Genomic DNA, 25,002 nt, shown 5'->3' with positions numbered 1-25,002 from the left:
CATTAGGCCACTATTGCCCTTCTGACAATACCTTACACCCATTTCTTAAAGTTTCCATTTAGTAACTTTGTACTACCATTAGTAGTACAAAGTTTCTTCCTCCTCTCTGGAGCTCCATGACAGTTACCTTCTGTGGTGCCTCACAGCTTCTCCAAACTCCTCCACCTCCTCTGACTTTCAGGACACCTTCTGCCTCCATGTTCCCTCTATACTCCTGCCTCAGCACAGGTGTGAGCAAGTTAGAGACTTCTTTGAGGGCACAGACCTCTCTGTGACCCAACAAGTACATATGGAACAAAATGATGAGCCTCTCACTTGACCATTCTTTCACACAATGAAGGAAGACAGTTAAGAGGTGACCTAAAGGAGTCATAGCAATTTTGTTCTTAAGAGCACATACAAATCATTGCTACGTGTACAGTCTCACTTTTTGAGGCTAATTAGATTTTTGCCAATATTAACATATTTGACTGTCATTTGCTTTGCAAAGTGCAGATAAAAGTTTCCAAGGTTGACTGGCATTAAATAACTTCCTTTGAGAGGGAAGCAAGCAAATTAAGTGCATTTAGTTCACAGCTTGGCCAGGAGATAATGCTCCTTTGTGTGGCTGCAGCACGATTTTTGCTCCATGGTGGATCCATTGTTTTATGAACCGTCTCTTAGGAGATTATAATGAAAGTCACTAGTAATATCTGACTAGTAATATTTTACACAATATTATGAATAAGTATTATAACCACAAATAAGAATAGCTATACTTTACTGAGAACTTGTTCCATGATGGACACAAGGCTAATTTTTTTTTTCTTTTTGGTACCAGTTCTTGAGCTTGAACTCAGGACCTGAGTGCTATACCTGAGCTTCTTTGCTCAAGGCTAATGCTCCACCACTTAGGACAGAGCTCCACTTCTGGATTTTATTTAGTTAACTGGAGATAAGAGTCTCAAAGGCTTTCCTGCCCAGACTGGCTTCAAACTGTGATCCTCAGATCTCAGTCTCTTGAGTAGGTAGCTAAGATTACAAGTGTGAGCCATCAGCATCTGGCCAAGGCTAATTCTTTTTATCTGTGCTTTTATGTAATATTTCATCTAATGTTGGGAGATGGCTTCCATTTTACCAATTTCCCTTACCAATGGAAATACTGGGACAAGTTGAATGACATTTATGGACATATAAGATGTGACGAATGTCAGGTTTCAACCATAGCAGGTTTCACTATTGTTTACCACTAAGTAAAACTGCCTCTTGTCAAAAGTTTACAATGGTCATGTATACTTACAAGATAAGCGTATCTATTGGTCTTATGGCATAAAATACAAAAGGAGCAAAATACAGCATCATTCTCAGTGAGTTGCAGTCTCTTTAAGAGACTGTGCTGTAGGCAGACATAAAACCCAAGACACCCATGCTAACAACACAAACCTAAATCCCCAATGGAACCTCTCAGAGGTGGAGAGTAAAAGACAACCCACCTAAATGAAAATGTAGCAATGAAGCAATGAAGCATAGAACCAGTAGTTACTTAATGGAGCTAAATCAAGCAAGTGTCACATAGAAGCAGCCTCAACAAGGGTCTTAGTGGCCAGAATGATGGGGAAGCAATATAATAAACTTCTAGAGAGAACTCAGCATGGGTCAGATGTCATCCTATGATCTTCCTCTGTGAGATCATTCATTCAAGATCTTCCTCGGATGCACCCATAGTTATCACTACTTTACAGATGTAAAACTGAGGCCAAGAATGTCAGAAACTGCCTCACTAGTGGCCAATTTCTTTGTACTTGGGTTTGCTTTGTTCTCTGTGTAGATTTGTGCAACATCACTCTCTTTTCCTGACCCAGTCCTTCCAAGACTGCCTTTCCTGATGAAAATTTTAAATGTCATCTAATAAGTCAGTGGCCAGCAAACTGATAGCATATAACCCAAGGCAAACACCCACCCTAGGTGAAAGGTAGAGATTAAAATTTCAGGAAATCCTGGAAAAATTAGTAACTTGAGAGCATTGAGACTCAATGAAAAAAAAAGCAGGAGATTAAAAGGAAAATCAAATTTCATTTTATTATTGGAAACTTGAAGAGATGAAAATAAGATCTTTTCTGCCTCCCCACTTCTAAAAAAAATGTGACAGAAGTGTTTCATATTCCCACAAGCTATATTAGCAAAAGTGTCTCCAAATGTGTGCAGCCTTCTAGAATCCCCCACACTTTCAAGTCTCCCTTTTTGTTCTTTGGTAAGAAAAAAGAAGGCATACTTACCCAGCAGGGAAACATTCATGTGGTTTTGATCTGGCCCTAGCTATGTCCACACAGTTGTAACCCATCCACCCCTCAAACCATGTCTCTCACCCAATTCAGAGATGCCCTTTTCTGCCTAACATCTTTACAAGAGGCCTGGAAGATTAAAACAAACAAACAAACAAACAAAAAACAGAGCTTGAGCCCCATACCTAGGGAAGAAGAGACCACGGAATGCAAAAAGGTCCCTCTATCAGTTCGTACTTCTTTTCTCTGAGCCTTACCTGTGAAATGGAGAGATTCACCCTACTTTGCTGAGATTTGTGGGGAACCTAAAACATTCCAGTGCCTCACATGCACCAGGCTGTGCTGATGTGTATCTTCATTCACAATCATCTGGAGGGAAATTAAGAGAGGAAGGACATCTCAAGGGTAGTTCCAGAGCAGGCGCTCTTCCATTCCATTACCTCAAAGGTAGTGGCTTTTGTCAACCAATGGCATGTCTGCAGGGCACAGAGGGTGGCAGTTGTTGAGGCTTGATGAAATGGGACCAGGAAGCAAGCTGATGGCAGGAACTCCTTTAAAAGTAGCTCAGGCCAGGTGCCAGTGGCTCACACGTAATCCTAGCTACTCAGGAGGCTGAGATCTGAGGATTACCCATTCAAAGCCAGCCTGGGAAGGAAAGTCAGTGAGACTCTTATCTCCAATAAACCACCAGAAACTGGAAGTGGCACTGTGGCTCAAGTGGTAGAGCATGAGCTCAGGGACAGTGCCCAGGCCCAGAGTTCAAGCCCCATGACCAACAACAAGAACAAAAAAAGTAGTTCAGCCCACTTCAAGTGACAGTGTGATTCAGAATAGTGTTCAGGAATCTGTATCTGCATTCTTAGCTACTTCTTTTTCATTTGTTTTTGTTTAAATTTTATTAGCATATATAAGTTATATTGTTAGACTCGAACTCGAGACCCCCCAAGCCACCCCAAAGACCATGACCAATGCAAACAGCAAAAGAGTCATTTATTTGAAAGCTCAAGCCTGGATTCAGAATTGTCACCAATGCAGCAGGTCAGAGTTGTGAGCCCCGGCCACATGTTCAGCAGGGTTTTTATAGGGTTTCCAACAAGGGGAGGGGGTTTCCACCTTAGCAGTTACCTGATTGGCTTAAGGTTCTCAGGATTCCACATAATTGGTCAGCATTTCGAGGTCAGCATTTCAGGGTAGGCTCATTGGTTAGGGGCATAATCATTTCCAGTAAGGGTAGGGGCTTTCCAACTTAGTGATTACAGGATTGGTTAAATCATACATAGCAAGCAGATCATTGGTTGGGATACATAAGACCAACCATAGGAATGCAGGCAACAATATATTTTTTAACTGTTTATGACCCTACAGCTGCTTTTTCCAGGAACTTGACCAACCTGTCCATTTTCCAGTAACTGGGGTCATGTTTCTCAACCCTTATCTAACTAGCAGTTGCTAGGGGTATAATTGCAGTTTCGATTGTGGGTTTTCCGAGAACTTTTCCAAAAACTGGTTTTTCCAATAACTGTTTTGTCCCTAAGTTTAAACTGAGGTCAGTTTTACAGGAGATGATGGCTTGCTTTTAGAATGGAGTTAGCTTAGTCCTTCAATATAAGGGGGAATCTCTTTTTTATCATTGCTATTATTAAGTAGTTGTACAAAGGGGTTACAATTCCATAAATTGGGTTATGAGTACAATGCTTCTTGATCAATATCACTCCTTTGTTCCTCTTCCTATCCCTACCATTGTTACACAGCTCATTTTTAACATAATGTACATTGAATATAATGACTACATTTGTACATCCTTGGCTACTTTTACAACATAACTGATTCTTCTGGGTAAAGAGCCCTACACAGAGGTCCAACCCAAGGAGACAAATGGAGTCTGAACCCTAGTCCATGGTCCGTATGGAAACTCAGAACCCTCTGGCTGGAGGAAAGATTTGACTCTTTTAAATGAAGGTACTCATGGGCTACTTGTGGCCATGTGATTCTCTGGAGTTTCTAAAGCTGATCTTAAATCACAATAGAAGTTCTTTACTCATCCCAAATCAAGTCTTAACAGTTTCTATCTCAAGGGGCTCAGAGTTTCACAGAGGGGATTGGGGGCAGGGTGGAGACAGGATTAAGTTAATGACTGTGGGACAAGACAACTTAGCTAGGACAAGTGTTCCTGGAGAGACAAACAAACACCTGGCAAGATTTCCGGGATTCCTTGGGTCAAGACCTAGATGAAAAACATTCATAAGAGGACTAAGGAAGTGCTGCCAAATGAGCAGAGAGAATTAGAGACAGGAAGCAAGAAGAAAGGCAATCAAGGAGAAGGGAGGGAAGTAATGGAGTATTAGAAGAAGACAAGTTGGTATGGCGAATAATGCTGTGATAAACATAGTTGTGCTGGTAGCTTTAATATGGCCTTGTTTGTGATCATTTGGGTAAATGCCCAGAAGTGGGATTGCTGGGTCACAGGGGAGCTCTATGTGGAGTCTGTTGAGGAACCTCCATACTGCTTTCCAAAGTGGTTGAACAAGTTTACACTCCCACCACCAATGCAGTAGGCTTCCCTTCTGGCCACATCCCCCTCTGTTTTTATTAGATTTCTTGATTATAGCCATTCTAACTGGAGTGAGGTAGAATCTCAATGTTGTTTTGATTTGCATATCTTTTATGGCCAGAGATGTTGACCATTTCTTCATATGTCTATTGGCCATTCCTATTTCTTCTTCTTCTGAGAAGTCTCTCTTTAAGTCTTAAGCCCATTTATTAATGGGGTAGTTGTTTCTTTGAGGATTTGTTTTTGGAGGATTTAATTTTTTGAATTCTAAGTATATTTTGGATATGAGACCTTTGTCTGTTGTGTAGCACTTGAAGATCTTCTCCCAGTCCATGGGCTTTCTATTGATTTTACTAGCTATGCAGAAGCTCTGCAACTTCATGCAATCCCATTTGTCCAACCTTTCTTTAATTTTGTTGTATTTCTGGATCTTTATTAAGAAAATTTCAGCCTGTGCCAAGGAGCTCTAGAGTTTCTCCTATATGGAACCAACCCAGAGGCCCCTCAGTAGATGGATCAAGAAAATGTGGTATAGATAGATAGATAGATAGATAGATAGATAGATAGATAGATAGATAGATAGATATAGATATACACACAATGGAATTCTATGCTTCCATCAGAAAGAATGACACCCCCCCCATGTGTTCGGAAATGGAAAGACTTGGAAAAAATCAAAGACCCAAAGAAATGTAGGTACCATGGTTTCCCTCATTTGCAACAATTAGTCTAGGATAATTTTATCAGATGAGCAAAAAAGCTCAAAAGCTATGTACATATGACCATATAAGATGATGCTAAGCGAAATGAACCCCAATGTATTGACACAAAAAGTCTTTCTTTGTTGTTGTTATTTTTAATGTACTATGTGATATTTTTGTTTCCTTTGTATGTTTTTTCCCCTATGGTATATCCCCTGTTGTCACTGCACTTGATTTTGGTACCCTGCATCTTGTATATGCATTTGTCTAATTGGGGAGGGGAAGGGGATAACAAAACGCTGAAACAAGGACACAGGATGATCCATTGCAATAATGATACTCACAAGATACTATGTTGGAAATGAACTTTACAACTTTTGGGGGAGAAATGAGGGAGGTGGGGGAGGGAAGGGATAGTGGGAAAACAACAAAGGAGTGGGTCACAATGCTTGACAAGAAATGTACTATTACTTTTCTCATGTAACTGTAACTCCTCTGTACAGCATCTTTACAATAAAAGAAAATTACAAAAAGAAAAAGAAACAGATGAGATGGAAAAGAAAGAATGCAGAGGATCCTGGCTGGAGTAATTATGGTAAGTGAGTCAAAGGGACACAGAGACAAAGGACTCATGTTTTCTCTTGTGTGGAAGTTGTATCTAAATTAGAAACACATATTAAAACACATATGCATACATACACCAATATATTAACTAAAGTATGCTATTTGCAGGGGGGATTGCACTGATGTAATAATGGTTCTTTGAAAAACTAACTTCTAGTTTAGCAAAATGAATATCGGGAAACTGGAGTGTTTTTAGGGAAAGGGGAAATTGGAGGGTTAGACAAATGGAAAGAGTAAGGGATGGGCAAATTCAATGATAATATTCAATGTCCATATGTCCATATGTGAAAATGGAGGTAACTTGAAGGGGGATGGGTGGACCTGGGAGAAATGGCAGAGACACAATTGAAGGGGTGACACTGTTCAACATGTATTGGACTCATAAACTTACATATTTGTGTGTGTGTGTGTGTGTGTGTGTGTGTGCGTGCGCCCGCGCACGCGCATGCTAGTACTGGGGCTTGAATTTTATTGTGAATGTCAAGTACAGAGGGGTTACAGTTACACACGTAAGGTAATGAGTATACTTCTTGTTGAACATTATTACCCCCTCCCGCATTTTTCTCCCACCCCCCACCCCCGACTTCTTACCCACCCCCACCCAACTCAGGTCTTGAGTGGCTTGCTGTGCCTTATCTTTTTTTGCTCAAGGCTATCATTCTACCATTTGAGCCACAGCTCCACTTCCAGCTTTTTGCTGGTTAATTAGAGATAAGACTTTCCTGGACTTTCCTGCCCCGACTGGCTTTGAACTCTGATCCTTAGATCTCAGCCTCCTGAGTAGTTAGAATTATAGATGTGAGGCATCAGTGTTTGGCTTGTGCAGGAGTTTGAGAAAGTAAAACTTTCATTAAGCTCATCATAATGAGCTTGTGCTTTAATAAAATAAAGTATCATATAGAGCATAGCAAGGTTGCTCAAGAGGGTGAGAGAAAATTTATCCTTGTTTCATTCATCCATTTGAAATTTATTGAGCATCTATATGCTCTAGGTTACAAAAATAAACATAATATATCTGTCTAGTCCCTGGCTCAGACAAAATGATTTTATGGGCCCTGGGAAGAAGAGTTGATTTCACTTTTCTCCCTAGAGTATCACCAGCACCTCACAAATGGTTAACACATAGCATAGTAGAAGCACAATAAATATTTAGCTAAATCAAAAACCCATTTGTCCAAGACAAGTAAACAGATATTTCTAATAGAGTATTATTAAAAGGAGAGAGAGAAATAAAAGGTACTTTTAAATAAAAGGTACTTCTCCTATTGGGAAGGGGAAGGAGTGACCAGTGAATAGTTCCACAAACTCCAAAAGAGCACTGAACTTCTTGCTGAGGGCAGGAATGAATAGAAGTTTGGATAAAAGATGCAAAAACTGGACCAAGCCAAGTTTCTGAGGCAAGAAAAAGTTAAGAAACACATTCCCAAAGCCACCAAGTCTAAGGACTTCTGAGTGAATTTACAGCAATACTCAGCAAGTTCAGCCATATGCTTAAAACCTGCTCTGAACTCTAAAGTGGACAAATGCCTGGACTGGGAAGTAAAGCACAGAATTTCAAGGGCAGTAACTTACTCTGGTGGGTGGACCATTGGAGGAGTGAGTAGATGAAAGTCTAAGTGTGCTTGTATGTGTTTGTGTGAGTGTGTGTGTATGTGAGAGAGAGCTAGAATGAGCGAGCGAGCGAGCGAGAGAGAGAGAGAGAGAGAGTAAGATCTGCACATACACAGACATGCAGATAAAACTCACTGATAAACCCACAGCCCTGGAGGCCACCGAGTTCCTGCAAGCCACTCACTGATGTCTGAGGCCAAGTGTGGGAGTGAATGGATTTTGGTGCACAGCCGGCAGTACCATACCCAATAAAAGCAAGGGCATTGCTCAGAAACAAAACCCAAACAGACACAGCCAAATATTTGTGAGATGATGAGAACAAAGAGGAAAAGTCAGTCTGGGCAGGTTTCAGGTTCTGGTTAGAGCTTTTGTCCACTCTGATTTCTGCTCACTGGATATTTTATGAGAATGTCCTTTGGCCTGCTCTTCCTTGCTCCCTGAAGAAAGATAAATCCTTGACAACCTGAAAAGACAAGTGTCCCTAGACTGGCCAGAATGGCACGGGGAGCCTGGCCATAGGAGCTGGCTGGAACCTGCATCTGGGGAGTACTTGGCTGAGCAGACTCACTCCTGAACCACCCACTGCCTTCCCAGGCACAGCCCAAGCACCTCTTGTGCCCTGCCTACACTCCACACGACTCCTGGTGTCTACACCTTATAAGGTGGCTCTTTTGTACCGCATCAGACCCTCAGCCACTCTCCTCTTAAGTCACCTCCCCTTAAACCACAGCCTCCTGGGGCAAGGCCATATTGCAAACACTCATTCATGGAAAGGAAGAAGCCACCAACACCAGATGATGGTGGCATTTTGTGAAGATGGCATTTTGACTAACCCACCCCAGCTACCATCACCCCCAGCTCCTGCCCCTCGTCTCCTCTCTTTTCTGGGCACCCTTCCCTCTCTGCTCATTCCCCATCTATGTAAAATAGCCATAAAGCCTCTGGCCAATCGCCTTCTCGGAGTTTATGCAACCCCCAGAACACAGGTTGATTGGAACGGTCTCTCTCCTGGATAACAACAATTCAATGTGCCTTGACATTTTAATAGCCTGCCGTCCTGGTGAACACAATCGAGCAAGGCAGTGAAGCAAAAATCATTAGGTAAGCAAGATAATCTAAGCAGAATCTGCCGCCTGCCCCTTCACATCTGGGGGAAATTTGCACAGCTGGGCCATCCACAAAGCAGGGCTCAGTGCTGCCCTGCAGCTCCTCTGTATAGGAGCCACTATTACGTACTCATGTGGCTAGACACACACACCACAGTTCATGAGTCTTCAGAGATCAACACATTCAGGCAAACATAGACACACCGAAGCCTCAATGTGAAATTACACCAGAGTATGCAATTTACATTGACCCAAAATGGGTTCCACCTCACCAAAAGAAACCTACTGCTCAAATTGCAGAATATATATCTATATCTATCTATATATTACAATGGGAACTGCAAGTATTTGTTGGGATCCTAATACCAACCCTATGAAAGCTTCCTGTGCATATATTAGCATCCATTTAGGTAAGATTTTTGAATATGCCATGACAAAATATCTAACTTAACAAGAAATATAGAACATAAAACTGTTATGTGTATGCAGGCAAGGCACTGCCATAAATGCTTCGTAACTACTAATCCATCCGCAATCCTCAAAACATTTGGTATGGTTATTACCCCATTTTACAGATGATATAATTGAGGCACAGTGGAGCCCCCTTGTTCAGATCATTCTCTAGGAAGTGATAGAGTCAGACCTAAGCTGCACAGTTCTAGAGGCCAAGATGTCACCCATTATCCTGTGCTTTCTCAGAAATAAATCATACAAAAAAAAAAGAAGTGTGTCACCTGTCTGTATAAATTCAGTGTCTTCCTAGAAATGAATATAACACGCACACCTATGAACACTCAAATGTGCAAGGCAGCAGGAACAAACTTATTTAAACACAAGCCCTTGCCTGCACTTCTGCATTTATGAATATGTTCATAAATCCAGCATCATAAAACTTCCTAGGCCATGTGTTAGGCCCCATTCTATGGGGGAGATGACAATTAATTACACCCAACAGCCATCTTCAAAGTAGTCACTTGAAGAGTCAAACGGGAGAAAACAGATGCGTAACCTTGCTTGTGGAAGGTTAGAAGCTGACACTGGACAACAGAGGCCAGGTTTCCCCTCACTTTATCTGTGCTCCCCCCCATAGCCTGACCTAGTCTTCCCGAATAGAGCCAGACACTTATTCCCAAGAGTTTGCCATCGATTTGAACATGAGGAGGATTCCATGTGAAAATTACCTTCAAAATTATTTTATAAGAAAATGGGTCTCCTTACTTCAAAAATCCCATGTAACGCGTGCACCCCCCCCCACACGTACATACCCCACACCTCTCTTAGGAAGAAGGCAACAATGACATCATAGAACCCAGGGACCTGCTGGATTCTAACCCTGCCCAGTTGGCCCTTCCCCTCCCTCCTTCCCCTCACTGCCTCCCGCCCAGGTCCCGAGCATGGAGCCGTTTTCCCAGATGCTGACTTGGCAAGCTCTTCACTTTATGAATATGACCCTCAGAGGGGAGAGCCCCTCTCAGCAGCCCCCGAACTATGTTATCACCATTATTAAGGAGCTCAAAGAGGAGCTGGGAGGATGAGACACCACTGGAATTGCAGGCTGATTGTGATTGATGTGTTCCTATTAGCGCCTCAGTGTTATCTCTCTGGATGGCAAGAACAGCCAGTGGCTTGTAACACAACAGATTACCTGAGTTCTCAGCCTTAGAAGGATGTTTAAATAAAATATAGTCCCTCTTAGCAAGAGGCTCATTTTCTCCACAAAGCTCCTAGACTATTTCATGTCAGCTCTGATTCGCTGCGACTCTCCTCAGTAAACATGTCTTATCATTAATAATTCCTTACAAGCACAGTCTCCAAGAGTCTCTCTCTCTCCCTCCCTCTCTCCCTCCCTCCCTCCCCCCTCTATCTCTCTCTCTCTTCCTCTCTTTCTCTCTCTCTTTTTCTCCCCCTTCTGCCTTTCTCTAGGTGGCTGGACTCAGACGCATCACGCTCCAGTTTGGGTTCCAAGGTACTTCTCTCTGGGTTTTCACCTGCCTTGCCAAAAATGATTGATTACGCCGGGCCAACTGGGTGTCCGGCAATACCCAACAAATGACTTTGGCCCCTAACAGCAGGCCTTGGCCAGATAGAAATCAATATTTCACCATTAAAATCTATCAAAGAAGAGTTAAGGCACCATCTGTCCCTGCCGCCTCTCTATGGTGTGTGAACATTAAATCCGACACTTGTACTACATGGGTAATCAATATATAGTGGTTCACAGATCATTTGTGGTCCCCTTTTAGCAGTGATGGATGTCTGGAATCGTCGTGATTCATTTTGTCAGACCATTAAACAAGATTCTGTCCAGTTCCTTCCTGATTTCATTTAGAGGATCATTCTTCACAGTTCATAAGAGGGAAACGGTTTTACCAATCTGCTTCTATTTCAATAAGTCACTTTATAGAGATTTTGTGTCCTCCAGACTGTAAAAATTCTGGAGAGATAGTACAAACAGACCTCTAAAACTATTCACTGCATGACATATGCATAAAGTGTGAAGAGAGGAATGTAAATATGTTTACCTCTTTATCTGCAAATGTTGGTTTTAACCCCCTCGTGGCTGGAGAGCTGGCTGGTGGATATTTCAGACTGCTATAGCAGAGCCATATGAAACTTGGGGATGGGCTTATTTATAGAGATGTGTGTGTGTGTGTGTGTGTGTGTGTGTGTGTGTGTGTGTGTGTGTGTGTGTGTGTGTAGGGAATCTCCCCTCCCAGGCATGCTATAAAGCAAATGTGAATGGCTTTTCCAGCATTTGCAGCTTCTGGAAATCTTTGATTTCAACAGTCAAGGTGATCTTATCCTTTCCCAAAGGATGGGCAAATGCCTCTTTGAACTCCAGCCCATCATGCAAACCCAAAAGAGGAGATACAGATCATGCCCATGAGGGCAGGGGTGTGGACAAACACCAAGAACTCCATTTCCAAAGCGCCAAGCTCCCCAACACACTACATGTATAATTCTCAGCCTCAATAATCCATGAGAGGTACTATTATCCCTACTATCCAAGAAGGAAACTGAGGCTCAGAGAAGCTAAACTACCTGCCTAAGATTCCTCTAGCCAGGTAGAGTGAGTGAGAACCTAACTGGGTTTCTCTGCCAACAGCACATATATGAGCTATGGACCGTTCTCTGAAGACAATTTCATTTTGACTCAGAGTTTCCTTCAATGTTTCTAGACTTCTGAATTGTACCAACTAATCAGACTATGAGTAGGAAATAAAATTTTATTATTACTTTAAATAAATCTACAGCAAGAACATTAAACAGTGTACTCTTAAATAAGCAATGAATTTTAAAATATTTTCTAGTTTTAAATTACTGGTAAATTATTTTACTTTTTTTGGTCATGGGGCTTGAACTCTGGGTCTAGCCACTGTCCCTCAGCTCTTCAGCTCAATGCTTATGTTATTGTAGATAAACAGGTATGGATTTTAACATTAGTATAAGTTTCTATCTATATATGCATAAACACATATACGTGTATAATAAATATATAATACATTATATAACACACGCACACATATATAACTTGAAACACCTTACAGATAATTTTACTCATTTTTTCTTTCTTCTTAGAAATAAAGCAACTAAACCAGGTGCTGAGGGCTCACCCCTATCCTCCTAAGTGCTTAGGAAGCTGAGATCTGAGTATCCTGGTTAGAAACCAGCCTGAGCAGAAAAATCTAAGATACTCTTTCTCCACTTAAACACCAAAAACCCAAAGCTGGAGTTTTAGTTCAAGTGGTAGAAGGCCAGTTATGAGCAAAAAAAGCCAGGTTCAAGGCCCTGAGTTCAAGCCCTAGTATCACCACAAAAGAAAGAGAAGGTAAGACAGGGAGGGAAGAAGGAAGGAAAGGAGAAAGTGAGAGAAAGAGCAAAAGAGAAGAAAGGAAGAAAGGAAGAAGGAAGGGAAAGTAGGCAGGCAAGCAGGCAACAAAGAAGGAAGGAAGGGAGGACAGGAGGGAGGGAGGGAAGGAAAACAAAATGTTGATCCTGGGACAATGACTTTGCCTTCCCACATCCAACTCAAAGTTTCATACCAACATTGATCAAGATGCACTATATTTACAAACTGCTTTGTTGAATCGCAATTCCTTTGTACATCTACTTAAAGATAAAGTTAAAAATAAAAACCTTTATTGTACCAAAATTTCAACACAAGACTGTCATTCAATTATGATTTGGGGACTGGGTAAATATATTTGTTAGTGGGATTACTGGGAGGGAGTTGGACTCATTTGCGGTTGAGCAGAACTGGAAAATCCAAGGGCATTGTTATTTCCAGTCCAATTCTCTCACTCCTAGCACTAGGCTGTCCTTCCCTAGGATAATAGAACCCAAGGAAGGCTGTGCCACTTCAGAATCGAGGCTCACAGGCATTAGGCCATACTAGACAGCAGCATCCAGGATAACACCAGGCTAGGACACTCTGAAAGCATGTAGCCTGATAGAGCTTGGACAAGGCTTTAAGAAGACCAGGCAAAAAGCCATCTGTGTTACTGTATCACCTCAGCCAAGTCACTTAACCTCTCTAAGCATCTATTTCCTTGTCTTCAAGGTTGAAGCTAACTGAATTCACTTCACGGGGCAAATATTAGGGTTAAATAAATTGGTGTAAGCTTGAGCTCAAATGCAGCACCACACAGGTTAACGCCCTTTTATCCATTTTTCTTCACTTTTTTCCTCCCTCACCTTTCCCATAATTATGGCATTTTTTAAGACTCTAAAAATCTGTAACAAGATCTGCCACATCAAAATTTATCTGAGGCTTTCTTGATTCTAGATACATGAATCCTAGGAATTAAAAATAGGTGGAGCCAGGTGCTGGTAGCTCATGCCTGTAATCTTAGCTACTCAGGTGGCTTAGATGAGGATCTCGGTTTGAAGCAGCCTTTGCAGGAAATCCATGAGTCTCTTATCTCCAATTAACCACCAAAAACTCAGAAGTGAAGCTGTGGCTCAAATGGTAGAATGATAGGCTTGAACAAAAAAATCTAAGGGTAGTACCCAGGTCCTGAGTTCAAGCCCCAGTACTAATACACACAAATCTATATCCATTTCAATACATATAAATATAGCTATTGACATAGATGTAGATATAGATAGACTGAAAAGCCCTTGGTCCAATTACTGATCTCCAGTTCAAGTATCACTTTTATCACTCCTCTGACAGGTCATTTTCAACCACTGGGATCTCAAGATGTCCCAGGAAGGCCTGCCTCATGGCTGGACAATCTTCTAATGATGAATTTCCTGCTAAACCAGGCTTCATGTAATTTCTACCCATTAGCCCCAGCCATAATCCTAATCCATACTTACCTCATGTTCCATATAATGGTTTAATAGAATGAAAAGAAATGTTCCCTTTAATTTGTATTAAGACCACTTTATTGAAACATTTTGATTATTGGATCCAAACTAAAGAGTTCTGCAGCTGTGACCAAGCTGGCTTTATTCACCCTTCTCTCTCTCTTTCTCTCTCTCTTTCTCTCTCTCTCTCCCTCTCTCTCTCTCCCTTCTCTCTTTCTGTTAGCTGTGAGCACATCCCATATCATGGGAAGAGGTGAGGAGTTTCCTGGTTTTTATTCTGTTCTTTCCCCTGTGGTCCTTATTGCACTCTGGTCTTTTCTTTTTTTGTTTTGGTGCAGGAATCTTAGAACTACAAAGAGCACTTTATTTTTGGTGTATATTTAGGTTTCATTCATCCATTTCTTCCTTCCTTTCCCTTCTCTGTCCTTGCTATCCATTTACTCCATCTACTTGTTCCTCTGTCAGTCCATCTTTCCAAATACCTCAATCAGAGCAGAAATACCAGTTCGTACTATGAGTTCTAAGAGTGCCGTTGAGAATGGAATGAACTAAAGCCCAGGTAAAAACAACAGCTGTTGAGGCAGGTGTTAACACATTCAAGAATGCTCTAAACATCAGTATAAATATGCCCCAACCTGTATCCATACCAGGACCTTGGAGGATGTCATGGTTTCTTAACTGTCCTGGGTATTCATTTGCTCCAAAGTCAGAGGTAAAACCTATGATTAAACCCTGAGCATTCCTACTTAAGCTTCACTCAGCTCCCACAGTCGTCTAGATCATACAGGCAGAGTAGCTAGCCCCACTGCTTGCATGGTCCTGTTTCTAGTTCTGTGATTCTTCATGTGGAACCTACAGGCTTCACTCAGGTTCTGGGCATCCAAGTCCTGTTCCTTGCATCTGAATATGCCAACTTTTGCTAGCAGATCTGCAAACCTCTGAATCCAAACTTGGATACGTTTATGTTCCTTCTTGGAAATATGATCTTTATAGAAGAAAAATATTGACACATGCCGTTTTTTCTTTTTTCTTTAATATATTTTTATTGTAAAGATATTATATAGAGGGGTTACAGTTACATGAGTAAGGTAATGAGTACATTTCCTGTTGAGCATTGTTACCTCCTCCTTTGTTTTTCCCCTACCATCCCTTCCCTCCCCACTTCCCCAAATCCTCCCCCTTCCCCCTCCCAAGTTGTAAAGTTTGTTTTCAACACAGTGTCTTGTACAATGGGTACAAGTGTCATTGTTACAATGGGTAAATCTCTATCCTTGTTTCAGCATTTTGTTTTTTCCCTTTCCCTCCCCTTGTATATACATTTTTCTATCTTTTATTTTTTCAAAAATCAGATCCATGAATGTTTCTCTGTTTCAATTGCTCAAAAGCATCTTTGGCTAGGAGGGTCTGAAGCCAAAACCAATCAGAGGCAAACTGAGCCCCACCCACCAGGTCCCTGCCTGGCCTATAAACAAGTGAAGACGAGGGAGCACACAGCCATCCCACCATGGGACGTCTGGTGTCAGAACCACCCCCCATACCCTTCTTATTCTGTCTGATCAGGCCTATTCAGCAATAACACTTCCCGAATGGGATATCTATACTTAAGATTTCCTGGAATTTCAGGCAGTTTTTACTCTTTGCCCCACAGTGAAATACATATAGCCTCAAGACGTTGTTTCTAGGGGTAACTTTGGCCCATTGTCTAAAGCCCATTCCAGGGACATAACATTTCACTTCCTCATAAGCTACTCATCTTCCTAATAAACAGGACTTTTGTTTCCACGATTACCATGAACCAAGAATTCTATTGCTAGTTTTGTGACAATATTTTATTTAATTCTCATAGAATCTTTCTGTAAATAGGTTTTCAGATTAAAAATTGAGGCTGAAAGAGGTTTAGCAGTTCCTGTAACATCACAGAGCTAACAAGTGACAAGCAAGAGTCAAATTCTTGTTAAACTAAACAACTAGCTGTACTTTTACCAGAATTTTAAAAAAACAGGTTAATATATTCACCTGACAATTGTAATGGTATTTACATTCAGAGTTCTAGAAGGAGAACCTAGTCCCGATTAAAAAAAAAATCTTGGGGGCTGGGAAGTCGGCTCAGTGGTAGAGTGCTTGCCTTGCATGCCTGAGGCCCTGAGTTCGATTCCTCAGCACCACATAAGCAAAAAGAAAAAAGCCGGAAGTGGCGCTGTGGCTCAAGTGGTAGAGCGCTAGCCTTGAGCTGAAGAGCTGAGGGACAGCGCCCAGGCCCAGAGTTCAGGCCCCACGACCGGACCCCCCCCAAAAAAAATCTTGGGCTGGGAAGGTGGCTCAGTGGTAGAGCGCTTGCCTTGCAAGCCTGAGGCCCTGGGTTCAATTCCTCAGCACCACATAAGAAAAAAGAAAAATGCTGGAAGTGGCACTGTGGCTCCAGTGGTAGAGTGCTAGCCTTGAGCTGAAGAGCTGAGGGACAGCGCCCAGGCCCAGAGTTCAGGCCCCATGACCGGACCCCAAAAAAAAAATCTTTGTAAGAGCTGGACACCAGTGCCTCATATCTGTAATTTTAACTATATCAGAGGTTGAAATCAGAGAATTGAAGTTCAAAGCCAATCCAAGCAGAAAAGCCTTTGAGACTCTGATCACTGATTAACCAGTAAAAAGCCAGAAGAGGAGCTAAAGGAGATACGGCTCAAGTGGCAGAGTGCCAACCTTAAGCAAAAAAAGCTAAGGGACAGTGCTTGGGCCCTGAAGTCAAGCCCCTGTATACACTCCACAAAAAAGACAAAAACAAATCCACTTTGTAGGGAGATGAGGCTCCATGGTACAACACTTGCCTGTTATATGGAAGACCTTGGATTTGATCCCGGAATAACTTCATAGTCATTAATTCTGTGTGTTTAACTTACTGCCAAAATGATATCTAAACGTCAATAATGAACTGATCAAAAGGGACAATTAGTTTGTAAGATACTAGACAGAGTGGACCCAAGACTTTAATCTCTTCCTTTCCACTCAGAGCCAAATTAGAAGTGAGAGATCAGAGGATTTCACCTCTTCCTGTCCACACAGATGAGGATTTGGGATCCAGGTGAAAATAACCACCCAATGATGAGGAAGGCAGAAGGGCAGTCCTGGAAGCTTGTGTATAGGCAGAGACTATTCTACATCAAGGCTTCACTCATGAGCAAACTCCCCAGCCCATCAGCAGCAGATGCTAGGAAGCAAGTGGGAGAAAAGCCTGCAGGGGACCAATGGGGACTTTGGATAGCCAGTGGCTATCTGTTCCAGTAAGCGTATGCAGACTCCTTAAGGGTACTCAGAGATGTGACAGTGAGTTATTGCAATGACTGAGGTGCTGTGGGTAATTACTGGGCAGGGTAGGTGATGCTGAATGCATTCAAATGCACAAGACCTCCCAGACAATGATACATTGTCCATTCAAGATGCCACTAGCACCCCAAAAAACTGAGTCTAAGTTTCTCATTTTACAGATGAAGAAGAATTTTAATGCATTTCCCAAAAGAAACCTGGGTAGAATTTTTTTTCTCTCTGTTGGTGTCATAGCAAATGTAGCTGCCTTAGGAAAAATGCTTTTTGTTTGTTTGTTTTTGTGCTGGCCTTGGTGCCTGAATTCAGGGCTTGGGTGCTATCCTTGAGCTTTTTTGCACAAGAGTTTTAATATTTAATATTCCACCACTTAACTTAAGCCATAGCTCTGGCTTTTGTAGAACTTAATTGGAGATATGAGTCTCATGGACTTTCCTGCCTGGGCTGGCTTCAAATCCTGGTCCTCAGATCTAAGCCTCTTAAGTAGTTAGGATTATAGGTATGATCCTCTGATGACAGCTAGAAAAACAATTTTAAAAATTATTGCTGCCCCTTAAGTCCATTAGTCAGTTCATAGTGCCTAGAAATGGAAAGGGAAATGATAATCATTAAAAATCATGCTGTAAGTGCAAAACTTTACACAGATTACTCATTTCCTCTGAGTATTGGAGAATCCTTGTATTTGATGGTATGGGAGGAAAGAACTGAAGTTCTGAATGGTTATGAAAGCTGAGTATTGATCAGGTGTGTTGTACTATACTCATAAATTTATATGTTGCATTGAAATCTTTGTACAACTACTTAAAGATTTGTTTTAAACCAGGTGCTGGTGGCTCATGCTTATAATCCTAGCTACTCAGGAAGCTCAGATCTGAGGATCTTGTTTTGAAGCCAGATCAGGCAGAAAAGTCTGTGAGACTTTTATTTTCTATGAGCTACTCAGAAAAAGCTGGAAGTGGTGCTATGGCTGAAGTGGTAAAGCATTAACTTTAAGCAAAAGAAGTTCAGGGACAGTGCTTAGGCCCTGAGTTCAAGCCCCAGAACAAGCACTAAAAACAAAACAACCAAAAAACAGGTGCTGGTAGCTCACACTTGTAATCCTAGCTACTCAAGAGGTTGAGATTTGAGGATCATGATTCAAAGCCAGCCTGGGCAGGAAAGTTTGTGAGACACATCTCTAATAAACCACCAAAAAGAAGCCAAAAACCAGAAGTGTAGCTGTGGTTCAAGTGGTAGAGCACTGCCTCAAGACAAAAAGCAGCTCAGGGGACAGTGCCCAGGCCCTGATTTCAAGCCACAGGACAGACAGGAACAAAAAATAAACATAAATTAAAAAGAAAGCTGAACAAGATTCTATTGCTCATTCATCTTTTTTTTGGGGGGGGGAGGGTCCGGTTATGGGGCCTGGGAGCTGTCCCTCAGCTCTTCAGCTCAAGGCTAGCGCTCTACCACTTGAGCCACAGCACCACTTGCAGCTTTTTTCTTTTTGCTTATATGGTGCTGAGGAATCGAACCCAGGGCCTCAGGCTTGCAAGGCAAGCGCTCTACCACTGAGCCACCTTCCCAGCCCTGCTCATTCATCTTGAGGACAAGATTCCATCTCAGCTCTCCGTGGTAACCAAGCAAACAGTTTGTCTACATCAGATCTCTGAGGTAGCCAAGCAACCAGCACCCAGTGGTTACCCCCAGATAACACTTCAGGATTCCCAAAAACTGGAGCACAGCAGAGAGGCTAAATTCCCTTGAACTTTCCTCATGTGGATTCCCTCAACCTCATCCTTCACCCCTGGATTCAGCCCACAGAAGCTGGCTATCAGTTTCTGTTGTCACATTTTGCATTTTAAAGGAGTAGCTATATAGGTTGAGCTTCCTTAATCTGAAAATCTGAAATTCTCCAAAATCTGAAACTTTCTGAATGTCAACATAATGGCAGAAATGGAAAATTCTACACCCGATCTCATGTGACAGATTACAGTCAACACAAAGGTACATTGCTGAGCACTGATAGCTCATGCTTGTAATCCTGGCTACTCAAGAGGCTGCGATCTGAGGATTATAGTTCAAAGCCAGCCTGGGCAGATATATCCTAGAGATTCTTTGTCTCCAGTTAACCAGCAAAAAGGCAGATGTGAAAGTGTGGTACACACACACACACACACACACACACCACACACACCACACAAAAAGTATGTTCAAAATATCACATGCACAGCTGGGAGCCAGTGGCTTAGGCTTGTAATCCAAGCTACTCAGGAGGCTGAAATCTGAGAATTGCAGTTCAAAGTCAGCCTAGGCAGGAGAGTCTGTAAACTCTCATCTTCAATTAACCACCAAAAAAACTAGAAGTAGAGCTGTAGCTCAAGTGGTAGAGTGCTAACTTTGAGCACAAAAGCTCAGGGACAATACCCCAAGCCAAATTCAAGCCCAAGGTCTGGCACACACAATTGCACATGTGTTCACACACACACACACACACACACACACACACACACACACACCAGAAAAAATTATTATATACAATTACTTTCAGGCCATGTGTTTAAGATATATCTGGTAAATAAATGAGCATCATGTTTACACTTGGTGTCAGTCCCCAAGGTATCTCATTACATGGATGAAAATACTCCAAAATCTCCAAAATTCTGAAATCTGAAACACTAATGACCCCAAGTATTTCAGGCAAAAGATTCTCAACTTATGTACACTCTATATAAGAAAGGAAGTTCCCACTTCCTTTGAGAAGGGGGTTACTTCTAGGGAGATGTAAAATGTGTCTAGAACATGATCATTCCATAACATTTTATTATATAAACCAGCCTTTGGGTCTGCTGAGGATATGAAAAGGCTTTAACTGGTGATCTGGCCATGCTGTGGGTTTCCCTTTTCTGTCTAATTGGCCTGAACCATTCAGTACAGGGAAGAGAAAAAAATCACAGACCCAGAAAAGGGATGAGAGATTGTGGTTCTGTTTAGGTTCTGAGACCTGCTGAGAAACAGTGAAATGGATAAGACCATAATTGCTGATAAGAAAATGACATATGGTGGCAAGTTTTGAAATATTTATGCATTCGTTCAGAAAGCAGACAAACTTGAATGACCATCCCCATTCCTAGCCTTGAACCAATGCCTTTACCTTCCCAAGCCATAGTCTCCTCCATTGTATAACAGGGTAGAAACTTTCACCAAAACATGTTGTTGCTAAGAGTAAACACGGAAATAAAACACCCGGCACATAGTAGGCCCTCAAGTACTAGAAGCGGTTGTACTTGATTCACTCTGAAATAGCTCTAGGATTGGATATAGGACTGCAAGAGTCCATTACCTCCAAAGCTCTTTCTTGGCCCATGTCAATCTCCTGCACCCCAAGAATGGGTAGGGGAGGGTGGGGGGAACAAGGGGGAAGTGTTCAGGGTAGCAGGACTAATCAGGATTTCACCATCAAAGCAAATATATCCAATTAACAGCTATTAAAGGAACATTTTCTGGCACTGTGCACAGTGAAGGCCAGCCTATCTAGTGGAAATTAATCTTAATTATTGGTACCTGCATACATACGTGCAAAGGGAAGCAACTCACATTAATCTACATTAAACTTAATAGCAGTCCGTGTATTATCTATTCTGAGTCAAAATTGACTGCTGGTCCCTGTGTAGATATCCATAGTGCTAACTCAAGTAATTACCGTGCAGTGGGGTCTCAAAGACACAATTTGTTCCCTATATAATAAATCAGCTGCTCGAAGCTTTTTATAATTAAAAACCAAAAGGAAAAAAATAGAACTGTATAGGCAAATGTCATTTTCTTCTAAAGTAAATTAGGGGGAAGGAAAATGTGTCTTGTTGTTGCCGAGTCAGAAAAGAGAATGAAACATTTGTCTCAGATGCATTCTTAAACACAGAGAAGAAATAGAGTTAGATTTTCATGACTATGGAAAAGATTATTTGAAGAACTTCAAACTTTAAGGTTTCTAAGAGGCCTTAACCTCAACTCCAAGGAGACAGATAAGGCTATTTAGCTGGGAGAAATGCTTAATGTTAACTACAATTTTCAGTAGTATAGGTCTGGTAGAAGATCAAGTTCATTTATTTAATTCCACTTAGCAAGACCCTCTGTGAACCATGAGAAAATTGATGACTATGTTCACTTGCTCTTTGATGCCCACAGCCCTTCCCACTATGATATCATGCATGGAGTACATAAATCAAATTTTAAAAGTTGCTCTACTTCCCACAGACCTCGTTCACCTTTGTCATCTCTGCCTGCAAAACCCTGACCTCTCTCTGTCTTGGTTACCTTTCTCATACACCCAGAATCAAATGATACCTAACCCTACTTCCACCCTAGAGACAATGACTCCTAGAACAAAGCATGCCTGGCACCCCTGGATGGAATGGTTAAGCAAAGCATAGATAACACTTAGACTTTGTTTGTTTGGAGCTGACCTGTGGGTTCACCATGCTCACTCACCTGCATGGTAGGAACCCACAATTACCTAAGCCAGATTTTCTCACACACCTACATAGCTCCTGATGTGGACTTGTGGGCTAGTCTTGTCCACATCAGTATAGTACCCTCCAAGATCCCTACCTCTTCCTGGCCCATAATCAATTCTCACCTTTGGTATTTGCTGTCAGAGCCTACCCTCCTGCATACCAACCAGGTGTCCATATCCAGGTATTCAAGTTGTGAAGACAGTTTCAAAGGATAGATGTTTCTAGAGATCGTGCAGGTCAGTGGCCTTGAAAAATCCTTGGCATGCTGTTGTTACGAACTTGCTTCTGGCTTCATTCTCTGCCCTGGGCCTCATCCAGCCTCGCCCTTCCCTGTGCTGTGCCTTCCCCAGTCAGTCTTCTCCAGCTCTCTCCTGCTCTCATAAAGAATCTGAATCACTCTCTGGTCCCCATGGGATCCTCCTAGCCCCTGGTTCCAACTTTTCCCATTAGGCCCAAACTCCAGACATCTTCCTCTCTCAGCTTTTGTTGTTTCCCATCTTTTCTATCCAAAACTGTGTGTTCCTCTTGCTGCTTCATCCTGTCTCCTACACTTGCTTTCTTCTTCATATCCAGTGTTACTTACTACTATTTAAAAGTAAAATCTAGGTAAATGTTTCCTATGGAAGTTTTAGAAAATATACACAAGTAGATGTTTGCTATGTAAATCTTTCCACAAATATGTAGCTTATATTCTAGTCTACAAAATGGGTTTGTAACTGATAATTTTCATGGTTGGAAAAAAATACTCTTTATGTTCTAATTTCAGTATCTACCCAGAGGCAACTAGTATTACCAACTTCTTTGCTTCCTAGCTAAAAGCTTATATATGGAGAAGCACAAGTGTATGTGTATTCATGAACAATAAGTGTAAATATATATTCTTATAATAGTGACAGCAACCATTACAGTCTCTTATACTTTACTACTTTCATTTCATAAATGTTTGAGAGTTTTATTATAAATGTAGTATTCTTTTCAAAATCTGTCATTTTAATTTAGTATAAAATGATAACAATTGGATTATATATTAGATATTTATGCATAATATAATTTATATTTATTATACATTCATATATAATTAACATAAAAGGAGGACTGTTTGAAGGAGGGACTCATGGGAGGGAAGAGGACAAATGGAGAGAATGATAGGGCAAATATGACTGAAGCAATTATATGCTTCATATATATGAAAATAGCATAATGAAACTCATCAAAATTATGAAAATAGGGAAGGTAAAATGAGATAAAAGATAGAAAGAAAAAGAAATTGTTTTAATTATTCAATTTAAAGGGTTGAGAATGTAGTCCAGTCAGTACTAGAGTGTTTTCTAGTATTCATGAAGCTTTGCCATTTAGATATGTGATCTGTGAAGTTTTCTTCACCTTTTCAAAGTTTGTCTCTTTGATGGCAGTAATAATACCACCCCACAATTGTCTTAAAGCTTAAGTGAATTGGAAGGGAAGCAGAACGTACATGCTGACTTTAGAAGGTAAATGAGTTTGAGGTAGGGCACAGAAGAAGTGAACGCAATAGAAGTCTTCTGCATGTGATAGAGGACTTTTGACTTGTCCATAAGCACTCAGTCATCCTGTTATGTTGTAGCATCTACAAGTCAGGTGCCAGGCCTGTCCTCAGAGGGCTCTCAGTGGAATGCAAATACAAACACCTAGAGATATGACACAAATTCAGTTAGAATTCTGAGGTGGGACATGAGAATGACTCCTAATCCAGAAAACATGAGTAGGTTTGTCAGAGGTAGGTGATAACTCAACTTTCAGAAGCAGGTAGTCTATTGGGCTGGGCTGGGGTGAGTGAATACAGGAATGGAAGTTCCAGGAAGGGACAAATCTGAGGTTGCACCATGCTGGAGAGTGTAAAGGAGGAACTGACAGAAAGACAGAGCCTCATAAGCCACAGTGATAACTTTTGGTAATGTTGCAAGAGCCACTGTGGGCTTTCAGCAGGAGAGATTCTCCTCCCGCCCCCTGCCCTGTGTGTCTCTCACACTCACACTCATACTCACACTCACACACACACACACACACACACACACACACACATACACACACAGAGAGAGTCATATTTGCATGTAGGAATAAGAACAAGATAAATTGGAACTAAGGAGATAAGTTAGTAGGAAATTGTAAAGAATAAACTAAGAGAGAAGTTAAAGGAGACCAGAGAAAGCAAATCTTGAGGAAATATCACTTATAGAGCTCACAAGAGAATGAAGCAGAGGTGGGAAGGGGAAGAAGTCAGGGAACAGTCCCTGGTAGCTACTACAGGCCAATAAAACCAGTGGCTGATAGGTTTTGAGGGAAGAATTTAATACAGCTTGGTTATATTAGCCATGTAGAATTGCTCATGGCTAGGTGGATAATACTGGGTTAGAGGCAGAAGGCTGGGGGTATATGGATAATGAATGTTTGCCCAACGGTGGAAATGGACTCCTCCACAAAGGAGAGTCAAAGGAAAAGCAAGGGGTGCTGGCAGAGAACCTTCAAGATGGCAGAAGAAGGAAATTCAGTAGAAGAGACTAGAAACCCGTCAGAGAGGTAAGAGGAAGCCCTACAGAGATCATTGTTTCAGAAGCCAAGGAAAGAGAGGTTGTCAATACGGAGGAGGAAACCAATTGTGGCAAATGCTGCAATGATTTTAGTAAGAAGACTTATTTGGTAAAAAGAAAAAAAACAAGACTTATTTGACACAGCACAGTGGAGTCTTTGACCTTGGCAAGTATCAGTGGAATTGCAGGGATAGAATTCAGGTCATCAAGATCACAGGGCAAGTCAGAGATGAGGAAGAGGAGAGAGCAGGTACAGGCAAACCATACTTGCTGGGAAAAGATAAGGTGAGGTACAGGTAAGTAGCTGGAAGAGGAAAAGTATACAAAGAGTTTGAGGAATTATTGTTGTTTTCTGAAAAAAAAAAAGAAATTTCAGCGTGTATTCATGCTCATAAGAAAATTCCAATAGAAAGAAAAAGTTAAAAATATTGAAGGGAGATCTCTAGGGAGAAGGATAGAG

The sequence above is a fragment of the Dipodomys merriami genome, unplaced genomic scaffold (genome assembly GCF_024711535.1).
Source record: "Dipodomys merriami isolate MVZ:Mamm:240054 unplaced genomic scaffold, mDipMer1.0.p SCAF_1, whole genome shotgun sequence".
In the NCBI taxonomy this organism is placed as follows: Eukaryota; Metazoa; Chordata; class Mammalia; order Rodentia; family Heteromyidae; genus Dipodomys; species Dipodomys merriami.
The sequence above is the reverse complement of the archived record's forward strand: the minus strand, read 5'-3'. Positions refer to the sequence as shown.